Source organism: Misgurnus anguillicaudatus, unplaced genomic scaffold, assembly GCF_027580225.2.
Source record: "Misgurnus anguillicaudatus unplaced genomic scaffold, ASM2758022v2 HiC_scaffold_29, whole genome shotgun sequence".
NCBI lineage: Eukaryota > Metazoa > Chordata > Actinopteri > Cypriniformes > Cobitidae > Misgurnus > Misgurnus anguillicaudatus.
The window spans coordinates 5,723,259-5,730,444 of NW_027395279.1; the positions used below are offsets into that span (position 1 = coordinate 5,723,259).

The window sequence follows — 7,186 nt, forward strand, 5'->3', positions numbered from 1 at the left end:
GACATGATTACATAAGGGAGTAGGGTAAAAGTGACAAGACACTGGGAATACGTGTTACACAGATATGATGTGAATACACACGTATTCCCACATAAAACAATGCTGCCCTGGTCCTGCCCTCTGGATAATAACCAAGGTCAGGCAAGACCATGACAGCCACAAAACACTGGGAACACGTGTCACACAGATATGATGTGAACACACGTGTTCCCACTTACACACACTGCTGCCCTGACCTTGCCCACAGAACATAGACCTGATCTACACTAAGGTCTGGCAAGATCACGACAGCAACAAGACACCGGGGACATGTGGCAGCCACACACAGAATGTGATCCCACATGTCCCCACACAGAACATGATACTGCCACGGTCCTGTCAGATGCACTCAGACCAACATCTAGCACGGATGTCTGACAGGACCATGACAGTACCCCCCACTTAAAAGACGGATACAAGACGTCACAAACAAAAACAAACAAAAACATTAAACACGAGGAACGAAAGACTGCACAACAGAAGACAACCACGACAACATTACAACGAACAACAGAGGTAAACAAACATAGGTGACAAAAGGATTAGGGTGATTTAACAAAAACAAAATATGATGAAGGGGTGGTGGGGCAAAAACAGGGGAAACAACATGTCCAAAGTTATGAAACTTAACGTCCCGCGGCTGAAAAGCCGCCTGGTGACGTGTCCCCGGCTGCGCCGGCGGGTGACGTGTCTCCGGCTGCGGGTGACGTGTCCCCGGCTGCGCCGGCTGATAACGTGTCTCCGGCTGCACCGGCGGATGACGTGTCTCCGGCTGCACCGGCGGATGACGTGTCTCCGGCTGCACCGGCGGATGACGTGTCTCCGGCTGCACCGGCGGATGACGTGTCTCCGGCTGCACCGGCGGATGACGTGTCTCCGGCTGCACCGGCGGATGACGTGTCTCCGGCTGCACCGGCGGATGACGTGTCTCCGGCTGCACCGGCGGATGACGTGTCTCCGGCTGCACCGGCGGATGACGTGTCTCCGGCTGCACCGGCGGATGACGTGTCTCCGGCTGCACCGGCGGATGACGTGTCTCCGGCTGCACCGGCGGATGACGGGTCTCCGGCTGCACCGGCGGATGACGGGTCTCCGGCTGCACCGGCGGATGACGGGTCTCCGGCTGCGCCGGTTCCGAGGCCCTCTTCGTCCTTCTCCTCCTCCCCCTCGACGCAGGGAGAGCAGGTCCAAGACTGGCCCCGGGAGTAGTCTCCAACCCCGGGGAGACAGGAGTCGATCCCTCTAGCCGGATAGCCCCGGTCCTAATGGCCCTCAAGCTGGCCTGCGTCTGGCGGGATCCAAACGATCCGGTCGGTCGCCGCCTGGCATTACCTTCGGGCCCGCATACGAGTGGGTCATAACACTCGTACCCCGACTCGTATGCGGGGCGGGATCTCCTTCCCCGTATCGCCAGGCGGCTGCCAGCAAACATCTCGCTGGGTTCTGTTGGGTGCGTGCGTTATGTCACGGTACGTGTAAACCGGATAATGGAAAACTAAAAGAAGACGAACCCAAACGCAAGACGTACAAAAATATAACTATTTATTAAACTGAAACTGAAACACCCACGATGGGGTAAAACGGGAAGGAACAAAACAATGTGATGAAACACAAATAACTGTAACAGATAAACGGAAACCAGAACACTTGGATTTAACAAACATCATACATCAAACAACGCACGCACACCACACAGAGAACACAAGGGCATTATAAAGACACCACATCAATGGGGAACAGGTGAACATAATTAATCACTTAAGACATGATTACATAAGGGAGTAGGGTAAAAGTGACAAGACACTGGGAATACGTGTTACACAGATATGATGTGAATACACACGTATTCCCACATAAAACAATGCTGCCCTGGTCCTGCCCTCTGGATAATAACCAAGGTCAGGCAAGACCATGACAGCCACAAAACACTGGGAACACGTGTCACACAGATATGATGTGAACACACGTGTTCCCACTTACACACACTGCTGCCCTGACCTTGCCCACAGAACATAGACCTGATCTACACTAAGGTCTGGCAAGATCACGACAGCAACAAGACACCGGGGACATGTGGCAGCCACACACAGAATGTGATCCCACATGTCCCCACACAGAACATGATACTGCCACGGTCCTGTCAGATGCACTCAGACCAACATCTAGCACGGATGTCTGACAGGACCATGACAGTTTGAAAGTCATTGCTTGCAACAGATTGAGCGACTGTCATTCTGCATTTCTGTTTGCATTGCTTTGCTTGCATTTTGAATCCTTTGCAATAATAACTTCGCAAAAAGTTTTACATTTGAACTGTAGTTGTAGATTCAAGTTTGTTTTTCCTTGATATAATGTATTTATATAGATTTTTACAATTATTTATCATGCAGTGCTTCATATATGAGAAAGACAACGCTTGAAGAACCACACAACACTCATATTAATGTATGTGTCATATTAATAAAAATAAACAAGTCTTTGCACTTCATTTATATTTAATCGAGTGATATGTAACTTCACAATGGTGGATTCTTTAACTATTACATGAATATGTGCATTGTGATTTCGATTTATTGACCATAGTTATGTCTTAGGAATAGTGGGGAAAATCATTTACTAAAAAAGACAAGGTGCCAGATCTTTCATTTACTTAAATGCAATAAAATTATAGTACAATTGTAAGCAGCTTTAATGGAATCTATGTAATATAGTCAGTAAAGGGTCGATATAAAGGCCACGTTTTTAGCATATAGTTTATAAATTAAGAAAAAAATTCTTAATATTAGATACTATAAATTACGATTTTCATTAGTAAAGCCATACAGCATTTTTACTTTGATGTTGCATAAAAGGGTAACTCTAAGTGTAACTTTCTGCCTTATGGTTAAATGTGTAGTATGGGTTTATATAAAAGCTTCGAGTGGTTTCACGTCCCCGGAAGGTCCGCCAGCGAACGTTGTCTAGCGGACCATATGTGACCCGTCACGGAAACCAGGGACACAAGTCGGCAGCACAAGTTTCGAGAAAATGAGAAACAAAGTTTTTTTTTCAAAATTTTTGATTTTCGTTTTATTGCAGAATCTGTTAGTTGAGATCACGAAGAAGCCTCTCCATGTTTGAGATAGCAGTTTATGTATATTTAAAAGCGTACATTTTGCGGTTAAAATAGGCTTGTTTTCCGGAGATTCTAGCGTGCAGCGGGGGGCGTCATTGTCTGTGTGTATATTTACATACTGTATAAGCTTGTGTTTTCGCCTCCGCCCCCAAAGGGAACAGCGTGACTTCTGAATAAGGATAGTTCGCCCAAAACTGAAAATAATGTCATTAATGACTTACCATTATGTCGTTCTAAACTCGGAAGACCTCCGTTCATCTTCGGAACACAGTTTAAGATGTTTTAACATAGATTTAGTCCGAGAGCTTTCTGTCTCCTCCATTGAAAATCTATGTACGGTTTCCATGTTCAGAAAGGTAATAAAAACATTATCAAAGTAGTCCATGTGATATCAGTGGGTCAGTAAAATTGTGTTGATGCATCGAAAATACAGTTTGGTCCAAAAATAGCAAGAATTACGACTTTATTCAGCATTGTCTTCTCTTCCGGCTCGAGCGTGAAGTCACGTGACTGTAGTGACGTGGCTGCTCTGTCCCTTAAGACATGTTTGCTGAGTTTTATTTATTTTTTTCAAACTTATAGCGTGCGTCTCCCCAGACTGTAAATGAAGCTCGGGCGCACAAAACAAAAGAAATATAAAAGAAGCTGGGGCGGAACAAATAACAGTCAACCGCATATACGTCAGGCGCGTCACTGACTTTATGGGGCGCCGCAGTCGGAAGACGTCAAAGTACCGCGAGAGCTCTTTAAGAAATCTTACGGAGTAGTTTAATTTCGACTCGCTCTCGCGGTACTCTGACGTCATCCGACTGCGGCGCCCCATAAAGTCAGTGATGCGGCTGACTGTTATTTGTCCAAACACACAGAAGTTACACAGAGATCGTTGTATTCTTTATATAATTGGCTACATGTTTTGTCTATCAATATTTTCCATGAAGTCATTGGCTCATAGAGGAACGATCGAGCGATTCGTAACATCTCTTAAGGACTTCACGTTTTCGACGGTGCTGTTTTTGGATTATCTATTTTAAATACAAACTTTGAAGGCGGGTTCATGTGTTTAACGGAACGTAAATACCGGAGTGTAATCTGATATACCCTTACATGTTACGATGTAAATAGTCCTCAGATTGTATATTATATTGTATTACCAGAAGTTCATGCGAAATAGACTATATATCTATATTTCACGGATTATACGCATTTGTGGACAAAAATCATTGGATGATTCACACATCTGAAACAGACTGGATTCGACTTGTGATCCCCGCAAAGGTAACGTTAAAAGTCCTGTTTATTTTTGCATTTTGTCATTCGGACTTCTGTAATAAAATACTACATATGCTGCTAGAACCTCTGTATCTCAAAACGGCTTTACAGGGGGTATGGCTTAGCTAAATGAGATGTAAATGAGCCCTATTGTCTCTCCAGCCAGGGAAAAGGGAAAGTGTTAACTTTTTTCTTTCTCAAATTTCTCAGCATTCTCTTTCTTGAATGTGTTACATTCAAATGGCCACAACTTCTCCAAATCTTATCAGATTTCCATGTGTTACACATCGTTGGAAAGCTTAGAATCTGCACTTTCAGAATCTATGAATAACTCAAAATGCCCCAGATCCGACTTGTGTCCCTACTTTCCGTGACTGGTCACATATGCGGATGTCACAAAGTGACGATCTTTTCGGGGCGGAACCAAAAGTTGGGAAAGTTTGGTTCCGCCCGGATGTTTCCGTCCAGACCGGAGAACGGAAACACCGGACATCCGGCAGTTTTGCGAAGGCTGTAATCAGCGGATTGAGCACAGCTGTGCCTAGTTAAAGAGATCGCCGGGCAATTGGACAACTGGAGTACATGGAGGAGTATAAAAAGCACAGTTAGATCACAGTTCGGGAGTTCGGGCACGAGAGGGGGATTGACACGGGGAAAGCTCCTCTGCTTAATGCAGAAAAAGTAACTACGTACCTTTTGAAGAGCCCGCAGGCTCTGTTGATCCGGGCTGCGCTTGGAGCGCACGGAAAGAAGACAGGAGCTGCCTGGGGTGAAAGAAAGGCGATACGTGGGTGGAGAAAAGGAGCACCCCGAAGAGAGCATTGTGCTGTCAAGTTGAGTTGTAGTGTGTGCTGAGGAACGGAGCTGTGCTCATTGTTAGACGTGGTGGCTGTCTGTATTTCTCTCTCTCTCCCTCTCTTGTTGTAGTTTACGGTGGACCTGCTGGAGTAAACGAAGAATCCTATGGGTAGAAAGGAACCTTGGTCTAACCAGTATTTTTGAAGGAGTAAAGCAGGAAGAAAATTGACCTTGTTGCACAACGTAAACAAAGGCTATCCGCTGTGAGTATACCCGTTGGTGTGGAGTAACTTGCAGATATTAACCTGTGTGATCGTTGGAGTCCTCCAGGACTAGGAGGGCGGCCCTACCCCTATAATAGCGTGGTGGGCGAGCCGCTAGAAGTGTACGTCCAAACAGCCACAGCAACGAGACTTTATTTTGGTCGTGTTTTCTATCACCCCTATTTCAGCCCAAGCGCAGTGGAGGACACCGGGCGCTTTCCCTTGTGGTGTTGCACTTATAGTGTGGTGAGTGAGACTTTACAATTAATAAGCTTTTCACGTTGGAGTGGTGCTGTGTATTTGCTGTGGGTTGCTGTGTGTCTTGTCAGACGAAGCCCCGCACCATCCATTTCCTCTACTGGGCAGAGGACGGAGAGGCTAACGACCTCAGAAATTACTGCTACCATACGCTGTGTGCTGTTTCGGAGTACGAAGGGATGCAGACCAAGAGCTGTCAAGGACTGTGAGTAAAATATTGGAAATATTCGTGGTGTAAACTTACCTGTGTCTGTCTTTGTCGCAGAGTCAGAGGCGAAAGGGTCCGCCGCCCCCGTGGTCTCTACAAAAGGGCGCCCCTGTCCAGGATTCGATCGGCCTACGGGCAGTGGAGATAGGGCAGCGCTCGACCCGGCGAGGTGGTGTGTGACCTTCGCCCCTCTGCTGACCTACAGAGGAAACCATACCTACCTAGAAAGCTGTAAGCAGCAGAGCCGGTGAGAAATACTCGAAGTTTCAGTAACAGTGTCTTTGTGTCCTAGCGACCACCTGTGGAGAGAGAGGAAAACAAGAGTGAATAATTGAAGAACAGACTGTGAACGTGATACCTGCCCAGAAAGCTGTAAGCAGCAGAGCCGGTGAGAAATACTCGAAGTTTCAGTAACAGTGTCTTTGTGTCCTAGCGACCACCTGTGGAGAGAGAGGAAAACGAGAGTGAATAATTGAAGAACAGACTGTGAACGTGATACCTACCCAGAAAGCTGTAAGCGGCAGAGCCGGTGAGAAATACTCGAAGTTTCAAGTAACAGTGTCTTTGTGTCCTAGCGACCACCTGTGGAGAGAAAGGAAAACGAGAATGAACAAATTGGAGAACAGACTGTGTAACGTGATACCTACCCAGAGAGCTGTAAGCAGCAGAGCCGGCGAGCAATACTCGAAGTCCAAGTAACAGTGTCTTGGTGTCCTAGCGACCACCTGTGGAGAACGAGAATGAACACTAGGAGAAGGAACTGTGTGAAGATCCAGTTGGTGGTGGAGGAGAGCCTAGAGTGGCCATTATTTTAAGTTCCCCGTTTTTCCCTTCCCTATTTATCTTTTTTAAGTAACTTAAATAAAGTACATTTTTAAATTATGCTTACCTTGTGTGTTTGGTCATTGGGGTGGCTTTGGGAATCTCCTCGAGGTGGAGAAAGGGGCGTGACCTTATTTACATCTGGGTCCACCCCGACTTGTGACACGGACGTCACCGGAATGTCCGCCAGCGAACGTTATTTAGCGGACCTTATGCGGACGTTCCCGGAAGGTCCGCCAGCGAACGTTATTTAGCGGACCATATGCGGACGTCCCCGCAAGGTCCGCCAGCGAACGTTATTTAGCGGACCATATGAGGACGTCCCCGGAAGGTCCGCCAGCGAACGTTACAATGCGGACCAATTGAGGACCTTTTGCGGACCTAAGAGGACATTCGCGACGTCCGGGGGACGTC

The 7,186-nt window shown here is 46.8% G+C and overlaps 1 long non-coding RNA gene across 1 annotated transcript; it reads left to right on the top strand.

The window, feature by feature from the left end:
- Positions 1-4,812: 4,812 nt before the first annotated feature.
- Positions 4,813-6,832, top strand: LOC129453910 (uncharacterized). The gene is made up of 2 exons (XR_012368468.1): positions 4,813-6,197; positions 6,243-6,832. It is a non-coding gene; the product is annotated as an uncharacterized lncRNA (long non-coding RNA).
- The last annotated feature ends 354 nt before the right edge of the window (positions 6,833-7,186 follow it).